Here is a 25,034-nt window from a genome sequence, read left to right as displayed (position 1 = left end):
TAACATTTACAAATCAGATTGCTGCTGCCAGCCAATCAGATGTCTACATTTGTAAAGAGTCTTATAGACATGTCAGGCATCACTCAGTTGGAAGGATAGTCGCTCAGATCAAGTCAACCTTGTGTCACTTCACTGGTGTTGAATGTGCTTCACTCTGCAATTGAACCAGAATAGACTGGTTCCCTACAATCTTATTCCATCCGTGTGAAGTCACTTAAGAATTTATTTTATGGCTGAAAGACATATCTGAACAAGATTCTGCACACTAACCAAACAAAATATGGAGTGACTGATCAAAAATAAGTTTCATTCAGATTTCTGAAGTGTTTAAATTAAGTGGAGAACTATGCTCAGATGGTGCTCATTTAGAAGTGTCCCTGCTGCTATTCCTCTCAGTAGCTGGGTCATGCTCCCACCTGGAAGGCAGGAATGGCACCTAGGTTCACCTGAGTACTGAGGCTGAACCATTCGTGTCGTGCTTCAAGAGTGCTGCATTCCCCAAGTCACTTTTACTTAGCTGAGCTTGACTGCCTTCCCATGGGTGTAAAACATCCCTCAGAAGGCACTGATGGTACTGAACCATCCTGGCATCACATGAGCCCATGAAGCAGTTTCATACCCCCTTGCTGTTGTGGGATCTTGCTGTGATTGACCAGTTTATTTACTCATACTACAATCAAACAGCACTGAAAAATAGAGTAATTATTTCCAAAGCATGAAGATTATTGATGTAATTATCTTTTGAAATTAACACGTTTAGAATCATAATCAAGTTTATTGTCATGAGTGTGGATCACAAAATGTGTTGTTTTGAGGCAGTAGTATTGTGCATTGTAGATGCAGAAATTGCTATAAATTGCATTTCCTTAAATACACTATTTAAAAATAAGTAATTGGTGAAAAAGAAGAGAAAAAAGTGAGGTAGTGTCTGTGGTTCATTGTCCATTCAGAAATCTAATGGCTGAGGGGAAGATGCTGTTTTTGTAACGTTGCCTGCTCGTCATCAGGCTCATGTATTTCCTTCCTGATGGCAGAAGTGTGGAGAGGGCATGGCCTAGGAGGTGAGGGTCCTTGATGACAGAGGCTGATTTCATGAAACATTGTCTCTTAAGGATATTCTTAATAGAGTGAAGACTGAGGCCCATGATGGTACCTCTATAGCCTTTTCCTGTAATCTACATTAGCAACCAGTGATGCAACCAGTCAGAATGATCTCCACATTACCATTTTAAACTCATGGACATATCATTATAAGTAGAAGCAGGAAAAGGACCATCCTTGCTCCTATTGAATAATGGCTAACCTTACAGCTTCACTTTCCCCCACCAAGTTCCTTAGCCCCATTAATATCAGAACACTGCCTTGAATACTCAGTGACTGACATTCCATGGTCTATTGGGATAAAGTCCTTTAACGACTCAACTCCTCTGCATGAAGAAAGTTCCTCTCTTCTCTGTCCAAAATGACTGGCCAGTGGGGGGATTAATTATCTCAGCATGTAATGAAGAAGTGAAATAAAGTTTCAATGAAATTAAAACATAAAATCCTGGAAACAGATCAAGCAACATGTGTGGAAAGAGAAGCAGAGTTCATGTTTCAGGTTGATGACCGTTCCTTTGATTCACTGATGAAAGATCATTGATCTGAAGCATGACTCCTATTTCTCTCTCTATAAATACTGCCTCGCCTGCTAAGTAAATTTTCTACCTCAGTTTTCTACTGCTGATTTCTAGCACCTGCAGTTTTATTCTATTACTATTTATGTTTTGTCAAACCCCAAAAGAATTTTTCAATTTTCAGTGAGATGGGCAGCATAGTTTGCATAGAGGTTAGTGCAATGTTGTTACAGTGCTATTGACAAGGATTTCAATCCAGCACTGCCTGAAAGGAGTTTGTACATTCCCCCTGTGTCTGCATGGATTTCCTCTGGGTACTCTGGTTTCCTCTCACCCTCCAAAAACGTATGGGGGTTGAAGGTTATTGGGTGTAAATTGGGCAACATGTACTCAAGGGCCAGAAAGTCCTGTTACCATTGCTGTATGTCTAAATTTAAAAATTTACTTTTGATTCTTTGAAACTCTAGAAAATATGGGCACATCTGCTTTCCAAGAAACAGTTTACTGTGCTCTCCCTAAGGCAAGTAGAGAAATCAATATTTAAGGTATGGTCTATCGAGAGCTCAATATATCTTCAGTAAGACATCTTAACTCTTTACACTATTCTTGTAATAAAGGCCAACATACCATTCACCTTAATTGCTTTCTGAACCTGCCTGGTTACTCTCAGTGACTTGTGTGCAAGAATGCCCAGGTCCCTCTGAACATCAACACCTTTTAGCCATTTAAAACAGTGGTTCTCAGCCTTTTTCGTTCCACTCAGTTATCACTTTAAGTAATCCCTATGCCATTTGTGCTCGGTGACTAGTAAGGGATTGCTTAAGGTGGTATGTGAGTGGAAAGAAAAAGTTTGAAAACCATTGTTTTAATCGTACCTCATTGACTTGTTATGGCACGGTTTCAAAACTTCAAACGAAATGGGCCAATGACAATTTTTCTCAAACAATTGGGACTAGAGCAGTGATTCTCAACCTTCCCACTCACATACCACCTTAAGCCATCCCTTGCTAATACAGAGCACCAATGGCATAGGTATTACTTAAAGTGCAATGTGAGTGGCAAGAAAAAGGTTGAGAACCACTAGTTCAAAATATACTCTGCTTTTTTACTTCTTGCTTTCTGCTGGGTTCTGACATTTTTTTCTCATGTCAGGCTGATTGTTCCATAGTTTCCAATTTTGTCTCTATCTCTTTTCCAACCTTCCTATCTGTGGGAAGTTTTCCAAAATCTATGGAATTTTGGAAAATGTTGACTGTTGCTCTCTCTACTTCCCTTGTCATCTCTTTCCAAACTTTAGGATTCAGATCATCTGCTCTTCGACATATTTCAGCTTTTTATTTAATGACCACTAGATTTGTTGCTAATGCAAATTTCTTTCAACTCCTCATTCACTCTCTGCCTGAAGTTCTCCACTGTTTTGTGAAAGTTTCCTGTGACTCTTCCATGAAGACCAATCCAAGATATTTTGTTTCATTTCCCTTCTGTTAACTCCAAAATAATTTCTCCTGCCTCAGCTTGTAACCATTTGGTCATTCTCATGCAATCACTCCCAAATATGGGCTACCAAATTGCAAACACAGCCTCTGTAATTGGCCAGCAATTTGTAGAAACCTGCATACCTCATGTAGTGGTCCCTGTGAATCAATGGTGCATCAGCAATGGCTCTGTCAGTTACACTGTTAACTCCTTCAGCAGATTCTGGGTTCAAATCACTTGAAAGACATGAGTGCAAAATTGAAGCTGATGCTTATTGCCAGTGTGTCAGGAATGTGAAACTTTGAGACGAGGAAAACTCATCATTCCACAGCCCCTTTTGGGATGAATCCTTGAAACAGGAGGAGGCTACATGGCCCAGTCTGCCTGAGCAGAAATATTATGATTCTGTGTATTTGACTGTATTTTGACTGCTTCGTTCACATGATTCTTTAATATCAAAGTCAGAACCAATCAAAGTGGGATATCAACTCTGGGCATTTGCCTACTTCAAGGCAAGTTCCGAATATAAGGGAAGATTCAAGGGGACGAAACAGAAAGCATCCTATGTGCACTATGACTTTACACAGGGGACTGCAACCCTGATTTCAAATGATTCTCTTTATCATCTTCCCTTTTATTGTCACATGTACCAGGGAGCAAGGATGGAGGTTATTTTGTGAGCAGGCCAGTTGGACATCTCATACATAGTACAAGTAAGGCACACCACAGAATTGCAGAGTTACAGAGGGAGGTCAGTTGGTACAGCGTAAAGGCAGCAGCATTTTATTATTTTGACGATTATTCAGAAGTCTGATAACAGCAGGAGAGAAACTGTCCTTGATTCTGCCAGTGCCTGATCTCACACCCATGATCTCACATCGTCTTCCTGACAGGAAGAGGGAAGGAGGTGAAAAGAATGTGACTGGGATGGTATGAGTCTTAATACGTTGGCTGCTTTTCTAAGGGGACAGAGTTATAGATGGAGTCAATGGAGTGTGTGTGATGATCGGAGTCATGTTTAAAACCCTTGGCGGTTTTTTGGGTAGAGTAGTGTCTGTCCCACACAGAGATGTGCTCTGAAAGGAAACTTTCAATGATATATCTGTAGGAGTGGGTGACATGTCAAATTTCCTCAGGTTTGCATGGAAGTAGAGCCATTGGTGCACTTTCTTGGCCATTGTGTTGAGTGGCCAGGGCAAGAATTGACTTCTTATCGTAACCTGCACCTTCTCTGTCATTGTTATTGTAAATCAGCAGTGGGAACATCAACTTGGACGTGAATTGTCTCCCTTAGAGATCAGACCTTGAATGTTGCTGGAAGAGATAATTTGGCAATGACTGGTGCTGGCTTGCATGGAAAAGATAAAACTCAATGTGGGAGCTTTGTTAGAAGCAAATATATCTATGATATTCATTAAATGAGGTAAGAAATTCAGGGATGAAGGAAGTGTTCCAAGCTAAGGTCACGCATTGTGAGATTACTCAAACTGAATTCACAACAATAAAGTATTACCATTGTGAACATCAGTATGAAAAGCAAAGCTTGATGGGTTAATGGAAAATAATTGAGCTACAGTGGATTTCATGCATATTATTTCAAACTTTGGGAAGGGTCATTTAACCGTGGGGTGTTGGATACTTCTCAACATTCCTATTCATGCTTTAAATTTTGTCAACTATACAAAACTCTCATGGTCTTGCATGACATTGGTTTCATTCCCAATGCTGTCAGCAATACTGAAAACAAAGATGCATTACTAAACAGTTTCTGTTACAAGGGGATTAGCCTATGAGGAGTGACGAGTCTTCTGGGATTGTAGTCGCTGGAATTCAGAAGAATCTTATAGACACATAAAATTATGAAAGGCATAGATAAGATAGAAATAGGTAAGTTGTTTCCGTAAGACTAGAATTAGGGGACGCAGCCTCAAAATTCAGGGTACTAGATTTAGGATGGAGATGAGGAGGAACTGCTTTTCACAGAGAGTGGTGAATCTCTGGAATTCTCTGCCTGTTGAAACAGTGGAGGCTACCTCAGTAAATATATTTAAGACAAGGTTAGATGGATTTTTACATAGTAGGGGAATTAAGTGATATAGGGAAAATGCAGGCCAGTGGAGATGAGCCTATCATCAGATCAGCTATGATCTTATGAATGGTGGAGCAAGCTCGAAAGGCCAGATGGCTGATTCCTGCTCCTATTTATTACATTCATAACTTCTTTTGTTCTTATAATACTTCTTCTGAGCCTAGCTCCAAGTTGTGGGTAGTGAGTATTAATGCTGTGCCCTTGGCCAAGGTGACTACACGCAGGTGCAGACAGCACACAGTTGACAAGGTTGGTCAGCTCGCTAACTTCTTCCACTTCCAATGCTGCGTTCTGGGCTGGGTGCTCTTGGAAAGGGGCCATGCACTGTGCCTGATCTTTCAATTTTCTTTAATTTGATATACAGTGAATTGATTGTGTCCCTTTTAAAAAAAAAAGGGAAAAGCTAAATCTCTTTGACACTTTAATCATTTTAGCTGTAATTTAAATAAGAATTTAAACTGAAACAATGATAACAGATCTTTTGAATGTCACACATTTTAAAATTAACATCTACAGGATGTTGTAAATTTCTCTGTGCTTTAATGAAAAGTGAATATAGTGGTGATACTATTTGGTAACATTTATCCTGCCAAGCGGCATGATATGTTAGATGTAAAAGCTTGAGGGTGGAAGTTAAGGACAAAATGAACTATTTTTCTGTTCTCTCTGGGGATAGGGCTTTAGTGAGAACAGATGCCAGAAAATGGAGAAAAGTCTATCAAATCTGGCACTGCAAAAACAACATTTCTGGAATAAAGTGTACATTGGGACAGCTGAGGGAATCTGTGGGTTTATAATAACTATCAGTGGATTGAGAGTCTCCTGAGATGGAGACAGAGATATTCTGAGAACGAGATAATCTAGCTGAATTCATGGGCATGGTGGAGGGTGGTGGCTCTGGAGATAAAATTGCCAGGTTCTGCATGAGTTCAAGAAGTAGCACCCACACAGTCACTGAGGCAGTGAAGAAAGAGTCAGCGAGCAGTGCCACCGCAGGTTTGGAATGAGGATTGGTCCATGTAACCAACAACAAGAAAGGAGTAGCTGGGTCCTTTGTGAGTTCCCGTGGCATTTTGTCTGCTTTGTTGAAGGTGGAAGGAATCGAATGAGAAGTTTATTGAGACTAAGGATGAGTTTTGCCAGGTGGATGAGTGTTAGTGAAGGTAAACTTGTTGGGTCATTTTTTTTCCAGAAAGAGGCACAAGATTTTAAGAATTTCCTTATTTCAGACAGAGGTGTATAGAGATTGGACATCATGATGAATAGATTGGGACTAGAGAATTGGAAGTTATCAAAATGGCGGAGAGCATGGGAGGTATCCAGGATGTTGGTGGAAAGGGACCAGACAAGTGGAGACAGGACACCGAATATTGGCCCATCTTCATGAACTGGTCTCTGTGGGACAGGTCTCTTAGCTTAAAAATCATTATCACGAATTCAGAAGAATCAGAATCAGAAGTTGTTGTCATGAACAAGGCATGGAATTCGGTGTTTGTGGCAGCATCATAGAGCAAACCTTCATATTATAACCATCTTACAACATTACTATAAAAATGTAAAAATAATAATGCATGAAAAGTAAAGCAGTGTCTTTGGTTCATTGATTATTCAGGAATCTGATGGCAGTGGGGAAGAAGCTGTCCTTGTGCTATTGAGTGCTCATCTTTAGACTCCTATACCTTTTTTCCAATGGTAGCAGGACCAAGAAGGTGTGGCCTGGGTGGTGGGAGTCTTTGAGGATAGAAGCTGCTTTTTTAAGGCACCGCCTCGCAGATGTCCTTGATGGAATGAAGTCTGGTGCTTGCGATGTCACAGGCCAAGTTAACAGCCCTCTGAAGCTTTTTCTTGACCTGAGAGTTGGTGCTTCCAATACCAGGCAGTGATGCAACCAGCCAGAATGCTCCCCATGTTACACCTGTAGAAGTTTTGGAGAGTTTTCGGTGACATACCGAATCTCCTCAGACATCTCACAAAGTATAGCTGCTGGTGAGCCTTCTTTGTGACTTTATCAACATGGAGGCTCCAGGACAGATCCTCAGAGATGTTAACACCCAAGAATTTGAAGATCTTGACCCTCTCCATAACTGAGCCCATGATGAAGACTCGGTCGTGTTCCCCTGACTTCCTTCTGAAGTTCACATAATCTCCATGGTTTTGCTAACCTTGAACACAAAATTGTCATCATTACACCATTCAATGAGCTAATCTATCTGCCTCCTGTATGTTTCCTCTGTGCCATTTGTGATCCTGCCAACAACTATGGTGTCATCAACAAATTTGGAAATAGCATTGGAATTGTGCCTGGCTATAGAGTCATGGGAGTATAATTAGTAGAGCAGTGGGCTAAGGGGTACGCCTGTGTTGATAATCATTGTATTGTAGCATTCGCTCTAAGCAAGCATACAGAAGAACGACACACACACCAAATCCTTGAAGTTGAGACTGGTTTATTGTACTGGCTGTCACATTCCTATGGGCCCCAGGCACTGGAGATTGGTCAGTGTTCCAGCCACAGTACCCTGTCTTCCCAGTGTGTGGGAGGTCACCAGGGATGACGGCCAGTGTCACCCCCAGGCCATGCGGTCGCCGCATTCATTGGCCATTTTGTGGCCCTGTCCACATCTCTGTGCATGGACCGCTACAGTATCAGCTATAAGGTAACCAGATCCTTCCTTTAATAAGGAGAACAGAACTCTACATAAGCTTTGACTGAACAGTGAGTGTACTTACTGTTGTTAAAAAAAGACTTCAACGTTTTCCTTGGTACTTAACAAAAAATCCCAATAGACTTTAAGTAAGTTCTGTAAGAAATGTCCAGGTAATGTTTCAATTCAGCTATATGGAGCATATTAGAATTACTAGTGCACTTTAAACAAGTCTAAGGAACCATCACTTCTAATTATAGGGAGTTGTTATAATCAGCATTTAAAACAGTGGAAATTAAATTCTGGACTAATCATTTTCTTAGGTTAATCTCTACTTTTTATTTCACACATTCACAAGCAACCATTTATCAGATCTTCCCAATGAGCATCATCTTTTACGCTGCTTTAGTTCCATAGATTGCCACCACAACGGCAGAATAGGGTAAATGGAGAACTGGCCCTTCAGGATTTCACTGCTGCTGTTCAATTACGATCATGGCTGATCAAATTTTGATCTCAGATCCAATCTTTTCATTGATGACAGTCAGTAGATTTATTTCTCTAGACTTGGCCACCTACAATGTGAACATGAGGTTGCGCAAAAGAGTGCTAATAACACAAAATCTCTTCTGCAAACAATCCATGTTCATCTAGACCAGCCATTCTCAACATTTTTTTTGGCTATGGGCCCCCCCACCCCCCCCCCCCCACCCAAGGAGTCTGCTTATAATAAATCAGTTTTGGGGCCTTCTTCCCTGCGAAGCGACAAATTTTAGTTTCTTCTGTACTTATCTCCTACCAACTACATAAAACACATTTAAAAAATTAATGTTTCATGAGGTGAAAAGAAATCAAGTCATTTACTTAAATATGCTGTGGCCTCAAAATTGGGTGGGGGGGGGCATGGTAGGGCTATCATTGAGTATGGTTAGTCTAGACAAAGGCTCCAGTCGGAGGAGAGACAGAGTCAGACGTCGATCAAGTGTGTCATTTTGTTAAGTAGATTATAGGAGAGTTTAAAAAGGGTGTAGGGTCAGGACTTTGGCCGTTCCAATTGAGAATTGGGTAATTGAGTTAATTAGCAAGGACCAATAAAAGGTGAGCGCTCCATCCACGTTTACCCATATATAACCCTGGTTTCCAGCTAAATCCAGAACCCCTCTGAAGCCTACTAGTGAACCCCACCTGTTGTTGAAAGCTAATAAAAGCATTGTACTCCCTCCAGTCGTGTAAGAGCTTTTATCTACGCTACAATTTTATTAGCTTTTAAAACAAGGATTGAGGCGTTACTCAAGCCCAATTTGCTGCTAATAGACCCCCAGTCCCCCGATGTGGCTGAGGAGTTCAGATATTGGCTAGACTGCTTCCAGACTTATCTGAATGCGACCAGGGATGCCTTCCACATAGACGAACTCTGAAGGTCTGCGCTCATCTCCAGGGTAGGAACAAAGGGGTATGCAGTCATCAGAGACTGCTAGACTTACAAAGCCGCCATCAAGGCACTGAAGACTTGCTACCTGAAGGCCCTGAACAAGGTCATAGCAAGGCACTGGCTGGCTCTACGTTGCCAACTACCTGGTGGATCTGTGGACACTTACTAAGAAGTGCAGGTATGAAGCGGCCTCGGGCTGCATTCGAGAAGACAAGCTGATCCTGGACACTCTGGTCACAGGAGTCTGCTCAATGTACATGAGGCAGAAAAGAAGGACCTCACTAGTCATGTCGAGATGGCCAAATCACTGGAACAGGCCAGGTTCTAAAATGACGATCTTGAAGCCAGTGAAAATGTGCTCTCAGGTGAGCACTTCCAAGGACTGGCTGCTCCTGCTATGGCTGACCCTGCTCTAATGGCTGCCACTTCCCACGCTGGTGAGTGCTTTTTCTGAGGAAAAGGTCAGCACCCCCGAACCCGTTGCCCCACTAAAGACTCAGCATGCACCAGCTACAAAAAGAAAGGACATTAGGCGAGGGTCTTCTGCATGAAGGGATGTCTGGGGAAGTCTTAAGGCCTGCACCTCTCCTGGATCCGATTCCAGCCCCAAGCCGTCTGCCCTGAATTTGCCCGAGATCACCTGCTGTGCAATCCCACGCCTTCGGAAATGGCGCAAAAAGGCTCGGCGGACATCTTGCTGTGGCCCAAATTCAAATTCCGCTCCATCATCACAGGAGGAAGGAGGGTGGCCATCTTACCTGCACAGGTCGACTCAGGATGGAGGGGGCCACACGAACAAGGAACAAGGCATCTCTGGCAAACTGGCATCATCTGTGGCCATACTGGAAGACCAATACGCCAACCTCCAGAGCTTTCTCCATGCGGCGAGAGCCCTGAATCTAATTTATAATTCCAACAAGTGTGTATTCAGGACTACACAACTGGATATCCTTGCTACCTGATAGGATGAGGCTGCTGTTGGAGCACCCCCCCTCCCTTGGACCAAAAGGACTTTGAGGAGATGCCTGGGTTTTTTCTCATATTACGCCCACTGGGTCCCTTAATATGCCAACAAGATTTGCCCACTCTTAAAGGACGCTACTTTTCCCCTCTTGGCAGAAGCCCAGATGGCTTTCAATTACCTCTGAAACCACATTGCAAAAGCCCCCTTGCATACAGTGGGCGAGAATGTACCTTTCCAAGTGGAAAGTGATGCTTCCGACGTAGCTCTGGTCACTACCATCAATCAGGTGGACAGGCCTGTTGCCTTTTTTTTCCACGGATGTTACAAGGCCACGAGCTCCAGAACCCATCAGTGGAAAAGGAGGTTCAGGCCATTGTGGAAGCCATAAGGCACTGGAGGCACAACCCGGCTGGTAGAAGATTCACGCTCCTCACGGACCAGCACTCTGTCGCATTCATGTTCAGCAACATCAAAAGGGGAAAAATCAAGAATGACAAAATTGCTAGGTGGAGGATTGAACTCTCCACCTATGGTTTTGACATTGCCCTCCTGCCAGGGGCCCTTAATTATCCTCCAGATGCCTTGTCCAGGGGATGCTGTGCCTCTGCACGTACCAGCTAACTGCAGACCATTCATAATGAGCTCTGCCTTCTAGGGGTCACACGCATGGCTCATTTTGTCAAGTCGCGCAATTTTCCCTACTCGGTAGAAGATGTCAGGGAGATGACCAGATCACGCCAGGTCTGCGCTGAGTGCAAGCTGCACCTTTATCGCCCTGCAAAAGTGCAACTGATTAAGTCATCCAGACCTTTCAAATGGCTCACCATCGATTTTAAGGGACCTCTCCCCTCCATGAACAGGAACATCTTCTTTCTCTTGACATCAATGAGTGCTTCCGCTTTCCGTTCGCCATTCCATGCTCAGACACGTCCACCTCGTCAGTTATGAAGGCCCTAGATTCCATTTTCGCCCTGTTTGAATATCCCAACTATATTCATAGCAACCGGGGCTCATCCTTCATGAGCGATAAACTGCGTCAGTACCTGCTGGTGAGGGGAATCGCGTCCAACAGGACTACCAGCTACAACCCCCAGGGGAATGGGCAGGTTGAAAAAGAGAATGCCAGAATCTGGAAGGCTGTCAAACTTGCCCTGAAGCAAAAAGGCCTTCCAGACTCACGCTGGCAGGATGTCCTCCCCATCGCGCTCCACTCCATTTGGTCACTACTCTGTACTGTGACCAGTGCTACTCCTCACGAGCTACTGTTCACATACGACAACAGGTCGGCATCAGGGACTACACTACCACATGAGGAGAAGCAAGACCGACCCCCTAGTAGAGAGGGTGAAGCTGCTTCATGACAATCCCATGTACGCCTACATGGAGTATCCGGAGGCAGGGAGGACACTGTCTCCATCAGAGACCTGTCTTCAGGAAAGTTTTCTAAATAAATACATAGAAGAATCGATGAGAGAGGGGGCAGTAGTGGATCTCCTATTAGGGAATGAGATAGGTCAAGTTTGTGTTGGAGAACACTTAGGGTCTAGTGATCATAATACCATTAGATTTAGGTTAATAATGAAAAAGAATAGGCTGGGCCTAAGGTTGAGATTCTTGATTGGAACAAGACAAATTTTGAGGAGATGCAAAAGGATTTAGAGGGTGTGGATTGGGATAATTTGTTTTCAGGGAAGGATGCAGCAGATAAATGGAGGATATTGAAAGAGGAAATTTTGAGAGTACAGAGTTGGCATGTCCCTGTGAGGATGAAAGGAAAGGTTAGAAAATATAGGGAGCCTTAGTTTTCAAAGAATATTGGAATTTGGTTTGAAGGAAGAGGGACGTGTCCAACAGCAGGGAATAGATGAGGTACTTGAGGAATATAAAAAGTGCAAAAAAAAGTTAAGAAAGAAATTAGAAAGGCTAAATGGAGATATGAGGATGCTTTGTCAGGCAAGGTAAAAATAAATCCAAATGAAAATTAAAACTAAAAGAGCAGTGAGGGATAAAATTGGGGCCCCTTGAGGATCAGAGGGGTAGGCTATGTGAGAAATCAGAAGAGCTGAAATTTTAAACGATTTTTTTTCCCTCTGTATTCACTAAGAAAATGAATATTGAGCCAGATGAAGTAAGGAAATCTAGTAGTGAGGCCATGGATAACATACAGATTAATGAGGAGGTAATATTGGATATTTTAAAGAGAATAAAGGTAGATAAATCTCTGGATCCTGACAAGATATTCCCTAGGACCCTAAGAGAGGTAAGTGTACAAATAGCGAGGTCTCTGACAGAAATATTTAAAATATCACTGGCCATGGGGGAGGTGCAGGAGGATCCGAGGATAGGTCATGTTTTTCTGCTGTTTAAAAAAGGCTCCTAAAGTAAACCTGGTAATTATAGGCCTGTGAGTCTGTGGTGGGTAAATTAATGGAGAGTGTTCTTACAGATGGTATATACAATTATTTGGAAAGACAGGAATTGATTAGGAGTAGTCAATACGGCTTTGTACGTGGTAGAGCATGTTTAACAAATCTTGTAGAGTTTTTTGAGGAGGTTACTAGAAAGTTGATGAAGGGAAGACTATATGGATTTTAGTAAGGCCTTAGACAAGATTCAGCATAAGAAGTTAGTTAGGAAGGTTCAAGCATTAGGTATTAATGTTGAAGTAGTGAAATAGATTCAATGATGGTTGGATGGGAGATGCCAGAGAGTAGTGTGGAAAATTGTTTGTCAAATTGGAGGTTGGTGACTAGTGGAGTGCCTCGGGGATTGATACTGGGTTCATTGTTTGTCATATATATTAATAATTTTGATGATAGGGTGAAAGTTTAATTAGTAATTATGCAGATTATATGAAGATTGATGGTGCTGTGGACAGTTAAGAAGGTTATCAAAGCTTGCAGTGGGATATTGGCCAGTTAGATGAGTGGGCTGAAAGATGGCTGATGGAGTTTAATACTGATAAATGTGAGGTGCTACATTTTGGAGGGACTAATCAGCAAAGGTGGTACACATTAAAAGACAATTAAGGAGTGCAATAGAACAAAGGGATTTAGGAATTCTGGTACATAATTGCCTGAAAGTTGAGTCACATGTGAATAGAATAGTGAAGAAAGCATTTGGTACGTTGGCCTTCATAAATCAGAGTATTTAGTTGGGAAGTCATGTTAAAGTTGTATAAGGCATTAGTGAGGCCAAATTTGGAATATTGTGCGCAGTTTTGGTCGCCGAATTATAGGAAGGATATAAACAGAATAGAGAGAGTGCAGAGGATATTTACAAACCCTTTGCCTAGGTTTCAGGGTTTGAGTTACAGGGAAATGTTGAGCAGGCTGGGACTTTATTCCTGGAGCATAGAAGAATGAGGGGTGATTTGATAGAGGTATTTCAAATTATGTGGGATCAGATAGAGTCAATGTGGACAGGCTTTTTTCCATTGAGAGTGGGGAAGATTCAAACAAGACACGGATTGCGATTGAAGGGGGAAAAGTTTAGGGGACACATGAGGGGTAGTGTGAGTGGGGAATGAGCTTCTGACTGAAGTGGTAGATATGGATTCCATTTTAATATTTAAGGAAAAGTTGAATAGGTATATGGATGAGAGAGTTGTGGAAGGTTATGGGTTAGGTGTGGGTCAATGGGAGTAGGTGTTCGGCATGGACTAGAAGGGCCAAACTGGCCTGTTTCTGTGCTGTAATTGTTATATGGCTATATTATATGGTTATATGGTGTGTTAACAGTGACATAAAGCTGATAATGATGCTGCTGGCTGAAGCAACATGGCAGTTGGACCAGCTGAAGCCGCTGCAGTTCTGAGCAAGATGGAATTTTATGGAACATATAGAGTGCAAATGTATTAGAATCTTCTTCAGACTAATTACATTGAGCTATGAGAGTAACAAACTTTGGAAAACTACTGTTATACTGTGATTGGCTACTTCTGGCTGGACACACCTCTCGAGACTGATCCTACCCATAACTCCTTTGCATGCTCCCCATTCACTCTGCCATGTTCAGTTAATGAGGTTGGTTGCTGCTCCAATATATAGTCAATAAAAGCCCATCAGTTTCACAACCTCAGTCTTTTGTGGTAATTGATGGGTATCAATTTTATTGACTATAATTTTCAAAGAGAATGGAGCACTACCTGAAACCAGAGAGACTCAACATAGACCCTCAATCCTCTGATACCTTGAACACATTTGAACTCTGGCTACGTTGCTTTGAGCACTTCCTGACAGCAACCATGAACATTGTTAACACAGAGGAGGACAGACTCAAACTCCTCTTTTCATGAGTCAGACTCCTGGTCTTCCCAATGATCAATGAGGCCAAATCGTACGCAGAGGCAATGGGTATACTGAAGGCTCATGCACGACATCGCCTGGCCACCAGGAAGTAGTGATCTAGTGAGTCGAGCGCCAAATATCTACGGGTCCTCCAGACCCTCTGCAGGGCATGCAATGCAAAGGTGTGGCGGCTGCCCAGAACACAGAGGACCTCATCCGGGACATCTATGTGACCAGCATCTGGTCTGGATACATAAGACAGCGACTCCTGGAGCAGAAGATTCACAACCTTCAAAGGGCAGGTGAATTAACAGGGATGCTGGAAGTGGCCCTCCAAAATTCGGATGACTACTCAGCCACTTCTTGGCCGAGGTGGGCACTGCGCTCTTGGGACGGGGGATCATTTTGCATCATGAGCAAATGGCTGCTGGCATCATCGCACCCTCTAGCGACCTGTCCTTGGCTGCTGTAGTGTGTGATTGCCCCAAATGCTACTTCTGCGGACAGGGTAAGCACCTGAGAAAACACTGCCTTGCCAAGGAGATATGCACTAGATGCAGGAAAAGGGGACATTAAGCAAAGGTCTGCCAGTCTAACCAGCCTGTGAAACCTAGCAGTACCACATGCGGACAGCCACCACCCCAAACCGTGCAATTGGCTCCATCCCATCTGCAGACCAATGAGGCCACATAAAAGTCATGGAGGCTGGCAATTTGGACAGCACAAATGGCGCCATCTCTGGCCTGCAGCACCACAGGGGAACAGTGAAGGTGGCCATCTTGGGAACTCGGGCCCTCATCAGACTCGAACAGTGAGCCATACTGACCTCCATCACCCTGAACCAAGAGGGACCACACGAATTTACCAGGTCTATGATGGTCATCCAGGTAAATGGGCATGTTAAAAACTGTTTGTTTGCTAGTGGGAGTACAGAAAGCTTTATTCACCCCAATACCATTAAACGCCTATCCCTCAAAGTGCGGCCAGTCAGCTATAAGATATTACTCACATCTAAATCCCATACAGCAGACATCCACGGGTCCTGTATGGTGACTTTGATTGTTGGAGGCACAGTTTACAAACACTTCAGGTTCCTTGTCATACTGCAGCTCTGCGCCCCCTTGCTTCTGGGGCTGGACTTCCAATGCCAACTTAAAAGCTTTATATTAGAGTTCGATAGGCCCCATCTCTCCTCTCACCATTTGCCACAAACAGTTTCTAGACGGCCCTCTGTGCACGACCTGTGATCTCTCGACCCTCAAGGTCACCCCTCCACCGCTCTTCGCGAACCTCACCCCCAACTGTAAGGCGATAGCCACCAGGTGCAGAGAATATTGCACCACAGAGATTCATCAAGTCAGAGGTGCAGCATTTGTTGGCAAAAACATCATCAAGGCTAGCAATAGTCCCTGGAGAGCCTAGGTGGTTATAGTAAAGATGGAGTGAAGAACAGGATGGTCATAGACCATAGCCAGAATTTGACCTCATAAATGTCTTATACAACTTTACCAAAACATCTAAACTCCTATACTCAATACTTTGATTCGTGTAGGCCGATATGCCAAAAGCTCTCTTTACAACTTGATCTACCTGTAATGCCACTTTCAGTGAATTATGTATCTGTATTCCCAGATCCCTCCATTTTGCCCTACTATTTACTGTGTATATCCTACCTTGGTTGTTCTTCCAAAATGCAACACCTCACACTTGTCTGCGTTAAATTTCATCTGCCATTTTTCAGCCTATTTTTCCATCTGCTCCAGATTCCTCTTCAAGATTTGAGAACAGGAGTTACTCCTTCAGATAATCTGAGGGAATTTTATTCAATATCTAGCTGGTCCTTATTATGTTTGGTTTGTCCCAAAGTGTAAGAAAATTGCAGGGAGAGGCGAAGGAGGGGCTGACATATGAATGAAGTTCAGGAGAATGTCAAATGTGGTCAGAAATATCCACAAAATGGGAAAACTTGTTTCAAGCAATGAAATATGTCAAGGTTACTCATTTCCTTGGGAATATGAAAACAAGAGGTTTTGGTAAATCATGCAATTGGACTGAGGAAATCTTAAGCAGTTCAACTTGGCAATGCCTCCTGATTTAGTTTCTCTGAGTGAAATTATTACTGAGGCCTGTTCAGTTTTCTTTGAAAACTGAGCTGAATCTGCCCTAATTCATTTCATGCAGGAACTTTATACTCATCATAACTTGTGCACATGAAGAACATTTAATGTGGCAAAATAAAAATAAGGCTCAATTGCTGAAAAGATTACTGGGGTCTCCCTTCCCTCTATCAACAATATCTACTGGGAGCAGTACTTCAAGAGGACTCAGAGAATCAATGAGGACCCTTACCATCCAGCCCACAATATCTTTGAGACACTATCTTCAGTGAAGAGGTACAGGAGCATAAAAACCAAGACTACCTGGCAGGGAAACGACTTCTTCCTGCAGGTGGTAGAGACTGTTGAACAACCCTAGAAACCCATATATATATTTTTATATATATTTAATTTGGATCACAATGGATATACTGTATATCATTTGTGTGTAGGATGTATTGTAAGTCTGTGTGTGCTCTATGGTTTCCTTAGGTTGTATATGTGTATGCACAATCAAATGACAATAAACTTGAACTTGAAAGTGACATTGTACCAAGGTGCAGATCTCTGGATCTCTAAAGTGCTAACCATGTCAGCGTAGAAAAAGATAAAAGTAATGATAAATATTCACATTTGTAGTTTGTGCAAGAAAAAAAAATGTTTCAATAGTGTTTCAAAAGTGACAACAGATCTTTTGGTTGTCCTGGACCTTGGTGGTTTATAGACTGAAGCTAGAGTGCTAACCAAGCCATGATCTTTCAGAGAGTACAATGGTTGTTACTGGACTAACAACTCCGAGAACTAGTTCAAGTCCCAGCATTGCAGCGAACAGACAATAGCTTGCAGCAACAACTCATTGACGTGACGATAATTATAACATCCTACCAGATTATCATAAAATCCACCCATTTACTACTATCTCGGTCTGCTTTTGTGGAGGTTCCACGTGCAACTCCAAACCCTCTGTTTGACGGAAATGTAACTGATAGCAATTTTTGCCCTTGTAATGCACAACGCTACTGCTGCAAAACAACATCCATTCATGACACATGTTCATGACAATAAACCTGATTCTGATAACCCCCTTCCCCCCCAACCCCCAATGATTGGCTCCAACACTTTGTCAAAGGATAATTCAAGATGGTAAATAAAAGGCTGACCTTGACAGTGGGGCTCAGATGCCAAATACTACATGAATAAATCCTACAACAGCCTTCAGTTTGAATTTCAGAATGGGGATTTAATGCTTCTCATTTTTGACCTTTAAAATGGCAACTAGAAGACATTAAAGGGTCAGCATAAGTATTAAAAATTAGGAACACGTCAATGGGAGAAGGCTCTTCAGGCCTTCACCACTGCTATTTAATTCAGACCATGGCAGATCTAATTTTGACCTTCGATCCAGTTTCCTGTCTTTCCCCCAACATCTTTGATTCCCCTTTTGACCAATAGCCTTGTGAATGGGATAACTGGTTACAGTGACCTCCAGTTGACTGGATATTTTTCTCCCTCCATTTTGCAGCCCGAGGAGGAATACAAATAAACCAAATCTGTGAATCAGTCCTTTGTGTCGGCTGGCATTCTAATGACTGTCCAATTGCAGGTTTAATTCCAGATTCATCCAATGCCAAGCATACCCTCAAGCTCTGTCATGTATTCAGCTGGTGGAAAAGAAGCCATTTGTGAAACTATTAAGTACCTCAATTCTTCAATTAAAATACAGTTAGGGATGTGCAGACAATACTTGCTCAAAACATTATGTCCTGGAGACATTGAGCAACGATCCAATGTGCATACAATTGAACCCATATGATAGTACATGACTCAGGCCTAATTCAGCAATGCAAAGCTTTGCAGTGGTTGTTTTAACATCTTCCCATATGGCTCAAACTGTGAAAACTTGTTTGCTAATTCAGCATTCACATCAGGGACTCAGGGTACCTGGCATATCAACTGAGTCAAAATCCATATTCCTGATTGAAATCATGATAGCATATAACAATGACTCCAAATTAAACTGTCCAACATACTCTGATATGTTGATAATTGTAATAATTGCCCATATGGTCCTGATTTCATCGAGCAAAATTTTTAATTTATTGTTTTCATTATAAATACATAATGATAAATCGCTAAATTTCTGAAGTATTGCTCCAGATGGAGCATTTTATCAGAATGTGGTTGATGCTGGTATTTTCCTCGTGGACTTATTCCCCACAGTGATTCATCTTCGTACTGTCTAGGGCAGAGACAAGTCTCAGAGGGGAGCAGCAGACACCAGCTCTGGAAGAGATGCAAGAGACTGCAGATGCTGAAAGAACAGTCTGCTGGAGGAACTCAGCAGGTTGAGCAGTATTAGTGAGAGCAGAAGAATGACAGAGATTTCAGGACAGAACGCAGTCTTGGTGAAGGGCTCTGACACTGAGGCACAGCTCAACCTACCGACTTCCTCCAGCAGATTGTTTTAAACAAGCTCGGCACTCACAGGCACCTCTTTCCATCTGCATTAGAAGATCACTCCAGCTTAAAGCTGCTTCTCTTTTCATTTGTGTTGAACTGTCAGCTGGCATCCAGTCTCCAATTAGATGTTTGCATGAATGCCATAAAATGTAGAACAGTACTGCACAGGAACAGAACCTTCGGCCCATAATGTATATGCTGATATTTCCCCCCCCAAAAAATACTTTATTCACGATAAATTGTTTACAAAACAACAAAACCATTCAAAATGTTTCACATTCATAGTTGTCAATCATATCGATTCATTCTCATCAATGTACATTTTAGATTGATCTCTCAGTGGCATCTTGTCGTTTCTACATATTGTCATTAGACATACCTTGTCAACAATTTTTTTTTTACAAACAAGAAAGGAGATAAAGTCATTTTACACACATAATGTTAGTCATATCAATACAGTACCCCATTACAACCATTGTGGTACCTTGCACTTTCTCTCCCTTCTGTTGGTTAAGGGGCTTCCCTTCAGTTTCAGCCCCTCAGTGCCTGGAAATGGGAGGACTCCAGACCTTGCGTTGGCTGCACCAAGTCTCCGTGCGTCCCTCAGCACAAAACTCCTGCAGCCTGGAATGTGCCAGTTGGCAGCTTTCCCAGACCGACATCTCAGTATGCTGAAAGACCAATAGGTTTCGGGCAGACCAAAGTGTGTCTTTCATTGAGTTGACGGTCTTTCAGCAGTTCTGGATGTCAGACTCAAGAGTGGGTACTCTGTCACGCTGCGGCTGGGGATGAACTGTGACATGGACCCCTGCATCCTTCTACACACACTCTTTGTGAATCTGCATTCAGCAAAGAGGTGGGCGGCTGTCTTCACTCCACCACAGCTGTCCTGAGAAGAAGGATTCTCTGGGAGGGCTACTCTCACTATCAGTGAGACAAGGTCCTGGTGCTTGGTTGTGAACCCTGACCTTGAGGCATTTTGCCAGATGATCTGGTCAGTCTGCTCAGGGAATCATCCTCATCTCTCAGTTTCTGTGGGATGAAGGTGTTGTTCTGGAAAAACATTTCCATGAAGGATAGGTGGTGAAGTCCAGCTAACTGGGACATTAGCAAATTAAATTAGCTCTCTGCATCTTCCACAGGGTAAATATTCCTCCATTCCCTGCATACTCATGTACAATGGACCCTGTATTAGCTGTACTATGTTTCATTTGATTGATCACTGTGTCCACAAGTCACCCCGATGGTAATATTTCCACAAGCCTTTTCCAATGGCCCTCACTGTGGACCTTGGGGGGTTTGGTGTCAGGGTAGGGGGAGGAGAACTGTGACCATGACTCCCCTCCTGTGCAGAGATATTTCTGAGAGGGAGAGCTAGACTTTAGTGTTTGATGCTGACCCCCCCCCCCCAGCCCCCACTAAGCTTACCTTGCTCAGCGAAGAAAGGCCTTTTCCCAGCAGATGCAGGTGTGGTCCCTCAGAGCTAACCTGAGATCTGTGGGAGAGGCAAGGCAATCAATTTACTAAGTATTTCAATCTGATGAACGATACCCAAATTATTTAGATTATTTACACATTGATGAAATTCTGTACCAGACAGGACTGACTATTGTCAATCCTTTTGTATTATTTGTGAGCAGTTTATTATTGCAAAACTATTAATAATGGAAAAAAATGTATTTTGCTTCTCTCACATTTTGATGTGTAGACAATGTTATATGGTACAGATGTCTTCAATTAAGCTACTTTTTAATTCATCCCAATACAATCAAACACAGAGATTTAATCATTATAAAAAGTGCAGACTCTGAAAATCTGAAATAAAAACACAAAATGCTGGCAAAATACAACATGTGAGGGAACACTGGTGGAAAGGGAAACAGGGAATGTGTCAGGATGAAGAACTTTTGTCACAACTGATGTTGAAGAGACTTCCGCCTGAAAGTGCTGCCTGTCTTCTTGAGTTTTCCAGCATTTTCTGTCTTTATTTTATTTAGCAATTGTACCCCTTGTTTCAAACCATAAAGGATCTCCAACAGCCTGGTTTCTATCTCTTCTTAGTGCTAGCTTCAGGCAGAGACCTCTATTCTCGATAATGCCATCAGGAAAAAGGTATAGGTGCAACAAAACTTACACCACCAGGTTCAGAAACAGCTGCTACCCCTCCACCATCAGACTCCTCAGTGCAAACTCAATCAGAGACTCAATTAAGGACTCTTACTTGTGCACTTTATTGATTATCTTTTTGTTCTCTCTCTATTGCTCAGTCAGTTTGTTTACATTCATTATTAATTTGCAGTTCTTTCTTTGGATATGGATATTGTGTCCAGTTTATTTTTTGCACTGCCATTTAGTGGTAATTCTGCCAGGGCCACAGGGAAAAGGAATCTCAGGGTTGAATGTGATGTCATCTATGTACTCTGACAATAAATCTAAAATCTGAGATCTGAAGCCCAGCAACTGTCAGATCAAGAACTGTTTATTCTTCCAGCCACTACATTGCACCACCAGCAACATGGGTTCAATCCTGACCTCGGGTGCTGTAGGTGTGAACTTTGCATGTTTGTCCTCTGTGGGAGTCCCCATGGGGTTCTGGTTACCTCCCATACCACAAAGGTGTGCAGTTTGGCAGGGTAAATGACCCCTTTAAATTTCCCCTGGTGTATAGGTAAGTAGAGGGGTTGATGTTAAATGAGGAAGGGGGGGAATTACAAATATCTGAATTAATATAGGGTCACTGATGGTCAGCATAGACTCAGTGGGGTTGAAGGGCCTGTTTGCCATGCTGTGCTATGAATCTGTTAACTAAGTCCCTTTGCCCATTGATTCACTGATATCACAGTGGAGCCCTTAACACGTGGTGAGAAGCACCATGCAACATTCACCTGCATCCTGGCACTTTCTGAAAGATCCTTGACTTATTAAGCCAAAGTCCCTATTGCTGGACATCTCCCACCAACTGCCCTTCATTACTCATCCAAATGTCTTCATCCTCTAATTTTGCATAATAATCATCTGAAAAAGAATATATTATTGGTCTTTTAAATCTTTGTTCATTTTAATCAAGACATCAATTCGATACAGTGGAGGTCACAAAATGTGCTGACAAAATTGATTTATGCTAACATCTTCTGGAGTACATTCTGTGTTCCTTATTGAACCTTGAATGGTTTACAAACTTTGATGAGATAATTATATTGTGACCAGCAATTGTTTCCAACTGGGTTGTTGAGTCTACCAGTGCAGATTAGACTGAATTAGCTCCTCTATTACAATGACATGAGCACACATAACTTACAGTGCTGGAGAATAGACAACACATTTCACCTTTTTCTCTTCTTTAAAGAGATCGTGGTAAGTATTTTAGCCACTTTTATCTTCACATTATGTGCAGAAATACAAATTTCTATTCAACTTCTCATTATTTTCAAAGTGAAAGCTTTGGTAATCACATGCACTTTTTTTACGATTATAGTTTGACAAATAGTTACCAGTACACATCTACTTCCACAAATTAAAGGGGCAAGTTTGTTGTATTAGAGAGAACATAAAGGGGTCAAAAGTCAAGCCAATAGTCCAGCAAGTTTGATAATAGCCAAACCCCTTGCTCTTGTCTAGCCAAGCATTGCCCATATTCCCTATCTGAACTGACCTTGTTTCCTTGTAGCGGGCAGAACCAACTTATACATTTTTCTTTCCAAATTTTTGAGAGATAGCTACAGATTTAGGAAAGATCTATTGAGTATCTGATGACACCAAGGCATTGCTTCTGGTGTCTTTGACCTGAGGATGTGAAGGACTCTGATTGAGCTGATATTTGATTTGGCTTTGTATAACAGCTCTCCCTGAAGTGTATCTACCATAGATACAATGTCAGATTCCCTGTGTAAGTTTGAAACTCACACCAGGAGTTAATTTCAAGGAATCCACAGGAAGAGAGCAATTTTCCACCATGTTTTCAGATGTTCTGTGCAGAACATATTTCTGGGATTATGTAACTGATATTTGATGAAAATTAATTTTGCCAGACAGTATATTTGTAACACATTCCCTTTATTCATGAGATAGTGTAATAAATTTCCTAAGATTATACAATATTCTGAACTGTTGCAATGTTCAAGCTGCATTGTTGAGAAATAAAAGTTTTTCTACAAAATATAATATTCTAGTTTGCTCTATTTTGGGAGTTCTGTTTCTGGGTGAAAGTTTGGAAGAAATCCACAGGAATATCTTTTAAGGGTATATTGTAGAGTATTTCTTAATGATTTAAAAACAATTCTATTGTCAGCCACTGAACTTGCAAGTCATTAAAAATAAGCAGTCCTATAACTAACAATAAAAACAAACATTAGAATATACACAGAGGATCACTGTACAGAAGGGCCCATTTTGTCAATTGTGTCCTTTCTATTCATTAAAGCAATGATGTCACTGCCTGCTCCGTGGAGCACTGAGCTTTGTTAAATCCACATTTATCTGCATGTAACTAACAGGGATATTTCATTCACGGTTGCCCAGTACTTTTTCTCTCTCGTGATTTTATAGGAAAGAAATTATTGCATGAGGGTGTTACTATCGCAAAGATTTACAGAAACTGCTCCATTCTTTTATTTTTTTGTTGTTGAAGTCCACTATCCTAATGTGAGAGGCATTCCAACATCTAGTTCTTGTGTGATGTGGCAGTGAGTTACAGAACTAGGTTTAGTTCTCTTTAAGTTTATTTGTCATTAAATACCTAGGGCAGAGAGAAGGGTTCTTGTGCAAATAGACCAGCTGTGTAAAGGGCACAATCACAGATTATAGGATTACAATGAAAAGGAAGATCAATTAACAGAGGGCAAGGGGAACATGAGAGTGCTATTGTGAGGTTCATTCAGGACCTTGACGGCTCCAGGAAAGAAACTGTCTTTAAGCTGGTTGGTGGGTACTTTCACACTCCCTATTGTGAAGAGGGAGAAAAGAGCGTGTCCGGGGCATGATCGGTCCTTCAGCATTTTAACTGTCTTGCCTAGGCAGCGGGAGAAGTAGATGAAGTTTATAGAGAGGAGGGATGTTGGTGCTGAAGAATCGGAAAACCACTAGCATAACCCATACTCATGTTTCTAAGTTCCATTGAATAAATGTTTATGTGCCTAACTTGGTGGATTTCATATTACCAAGGAGATGTGGGCTAGACTGAGAATGTTATTGCAAAGTTTTTTCTGAATGACAGTCATCTGCAGAAAGAAGGCTGAAATGGTCTTAAATTTAAATTCCAAAGTGAAAGCTGGTGCTTCATACAAGTGATTAATAACTGACCTTTCCTGGTCCTATGGAATGTAGTGTTTATGTATAAGGCACCGTCTAATCTCTTAAAGAGTAGAATGTGGGCCAAAATAGGAAAACCTTTAATGGAGGTGCTGATGGTTTTCCATTCAACCAGACTACAGCGTAGATTTTATATGTGTAAGGGGAGAAAAGTGGTATTACATTAATTAAATAAATTTAACACAAACACTTTGGGGTTTTAAGTCAACTCAAGTTGACATTTGCATCAAAATATGCATTTATCAAGGAGTTTATATGAATACAAATAAATGCCTCCTGGAAATTAGTTTTGGCATTACAATGAACATATGAGTTATTCATGGGTTAGACTGCAGTTACTGAAGGAATGCAACCTGTTGTCATCACCTGTGCCCAATTACGAGCAAGAGGAAATCCCTTGTCAGCATTATCGCACCAAGATATTTGTCAACTTTATTTATCTCTTAAATTCAACCTAATTGGTATTTAAATGGAAACATTTTGCAATGTCCACACTCTCCAAATGCAGCAGTTTTATAACCATAATGAAATAATGAGTCAGTAGTGTAGTGGCTGAGATGACATATGATTCAGCACATATTGGGTGTGTTGACCACAGTGTTTCACAACATTGTAACAGTTGATACAGAACAAGAGCAAGAAAGGACATGGGTCGAAAAG

The 25,034-nt window shown here is 41.9% G+C and overlaps 1 long non-coding RNA gene across 2 annotated transcripts in view; it reads right to left on the bottom strand.

Moving 5' to 3' along the window:
* LOC138741197 (uncharacterized) overlaps positions 1–20,564 on the bottom strand; it is a 31,926-nt gene extending 11,362 nt beyond the window's left edge. The window contains exon 1 of one of the 2 annotated variants that reach the window (XR_011343382.1): positions 20,496–20,564. This is a non-coding gene — a long non-coding RNA (uncharacterized lncRNA). Of the gene's footprint in view, positions 1–19,551; positions 19,666–20,495 lie in introns of those variants that run through there. The other variant, XR_011343381.1, reaches the window with a different exon arrangement.
* Between the last annotated feature and the right edge of the window lie 4,470 nt (positions 20,565–25,034).

Source organism: Narcine bancroftii, chromosome 8 (genome assembly GCF_036971445.1).
Source record: "Narcine bancroftii isolate sNarBan1 chromosome 8, sNarBan1.hap1, whole genome shotgun sequence".
In the NCBI taxonomy this organism is placed as follows: domain Eukaryota; kingdom Metazoa; phylum Chordata; class Chondrichthyes; order Torpediniformes; family Narcinidae; genus Narcine; species Narcine bancroftii.
This window is presented reverse-complemented; position numbering and strand designations above follow the sequence as displayed.